We start from the raw sequence: 2825 nt of genomic DNA on the forward strand, positions 1-2825 counted from the left end.
GATATTTCCCTCAAAATACAAAAATATATGGTGAAAATTTAATATGGTGAAAATGAGCATATTGACATCTACTACATACCAAATGTTATGCGGAAAAAAGTTGCTAAAATCAAGATATCATAACTTTTATATATTTTGAATAAATTAAAATTCATAAAATACAAAATACACAATTGAATTAATAAGATATAAGGTAATGATAACATACCTCATGATGAATAGCTTTTCCAAAATGACCGACAAGAAAAATTCGCTTTGCGACCTTCAAACCTTATATTTTGTTTTATCTTTTCTCTTTTTCCTTTTCTGTTTGGGGAAAAGGAATATCAAAATGACATAGGATGATTTCTGTTATGTTAAGTGGAGTGTATAAAGATTTTTTTTAGAAAAACTATCTTAAGGGCATAATGGTAATTATGTCAATTATTTAGATATTAGCATACAATTTATATAAATTCTTTTATACCTTTAAATTTTGAACTCTAAAAATTATGAAAAAATATTTATAAATTAGCTAAGCATGTCTAGAAAATTTTGATTTAATCAGTTTGCAAAACGGATATTTAACGGTCCTAGAAATCTCACTTATACTAATATATGCTAAATTTATTATAATTAAAGTACAATATTATCTATATTATGGTGAAGATGGCTTGTAAAATTGACTTATATTGATTCCTGAAAATTTATTTGATTGAATTTATATGAGCTGTTATATAAGGTAAACATCTAATAACACTTCAAAAAAATATGTTTGATACATCCTCAAAAAATTATCTTAATCGGGCACGAATCTTGAAGAAAAATCAAGTTGGAAACTTCCAAAATTAAATTTTGGATCATCCGAATTCCGATTTCAGCAAAGTTACATTCGAACTGAATGTCTCGAGAATACGAACTCAACGACACCAAATTCGACTCAATCCAAGCTCAAATGGGTCCAAATCAAGGACATGAAGTGTTATTGGAAGGTCAAATCACAATTTGGATTACCAAATGGTTTCCAAACATGACATGCTTATAGTCGAATCGAGCAGCTCGACGAGACTAATCCAGCGATCCCAAGATCATGAAATTCCAACATCATTAAGACCTTCAAATAACTAGCAAACGGTCCACGATTAAGGGATTCAACATCAGCCGTCCATCCAAGTCACTCACCATTTATCCTTGATCTCTTCTATTTATGGGCCATTCCACTCTAGGACATTAATAAATAGACCCCTCCTTTCTCTTGAAAAGAGATCCCTAAGCCTAAGGAATCAAGAGAGTCATCGGAGATCGCTCTTGCCTCCTTGCCTCCTCAACCACTGCCCGAAGTTCCGCCGGACCACCACCTGACGCCCTAAATTTGGCCTGACCGCCGCCTGACTCTCTGAGTTCCACTGGACCACCATCTGACACCTTGAGTTTCGCCGGACCACCACCTGACTCCTTGAGTTTTTCCGGACCACCGCCTAACGCCCTGAGTTCTGTCGGACCACCACCTGACATCCTGAGTTCCGCTGGACTCCCACATGACGCCCTGACTTCCGCTGGACCACCGCCTGACACCCTGAGTTCTACTGGACCACCACCTGATGCCTTGAGTTCCGTCAGACCACAACCTGACGCCCTGTATTCCGTCGGACCACTAACTGAGCCTGAAGTTCAGCCAAACCATTGTCAGATTACCAGCTAACACCTGAACTTCCAAGTGATGCCTGACTTCCTCCAGAATGCCAAGTGATGCCGGACTTCCGTCAGATCACAAAGTGATACCAGACTTTCATCTAACCCCCATTTGTCACTAGACTTCAACCATGCGGTTGACATCTGTAATCTGATCGCCTTCAAGGACGAGTTAGCCCACTGTACTCTACTCAATTTCTAGTGGAATCATTTTCAACTGAGCAAGGTCTTGTGATTTTTCCCATTTCCAGGGTTTTCCACATAAAAATATTGTGTTATCTGTGTGTGATCTGGATATTCGTACAAAGTTGAGACGTAAACTTTTGGCTCTACAGCCGCGTATATTCTAGCTTGCAACAGTTTGACGCCGTCAGTGGAAAACGCAATCCCACTATCCTAATGCACCACTTCGATGTTCAACAGGCATAACAATCGTATCTTGGGAGCCTCCCGCTCCAACTTCAATCAATCATGTCTGACCATCCTTTATTACATACGCATATTTCACATCATATATAACATAATAAACATATGATACCACACTCAATGTTTAGTTCGCTATATCATCTTAATACATCTATATCAACATTAGTGAAATTAATAAGAAAATATAACATGCTCTTTTTCACATATGTGTCTCCACAATAGCTATATTATAGTGCATGTCATATATGCATATAAAAAGATTTTAAGAATTATTTGTTGAAATTTTAAATTTATACAAATTACTTGGATTAGGATATTTCCCTCAAAATACAAAAATATATGGTGAAAATTTAATATGGTGAAAATGATAATATTGACATCTACTACATACCAAATGTTATGAGGAGAAAATTTGCTAAAAATCAAGATATCATAACTTTTATATATTTTGAATAAATTAAAATTTATAAAATACAAAATACACAATTGAATTTAAGATATAAGGTAATGATAATATACCTCATGATGAATAGCTTTTCCAAAAAGACCGACTAGAAAAATTCGCTTTGCGACTTTCAAATCTTATATTTTCTTTTATCTTTTCTCTTTTTCCTTTTCTGTTTGGGGAAAAGGAATATCAAAATGACATAGGATGATTTCTGTTATGTTAAGTGGAGTGTATAAAGATTTTTTTAGAAAAATTATCTTAAGGGCATAATGGTAATTAT

Source organism: Dendrobium catenatum, unplaced genomic scaffold (assembly GCF_001605985.2).
Source record: "Dendrobium catenatum unplaced genomic scaffold, ASM160598v2 fragScaff_scaffold_830, whole genome shotgun sequence".
Classification (NCBI taxonomy): Eukaryota; Viridiplantae; Streptophyta; class Magnoliopsida; order Asparagales; family Orchidaceae; genus Dendrobium; species Dendrobium catenatum.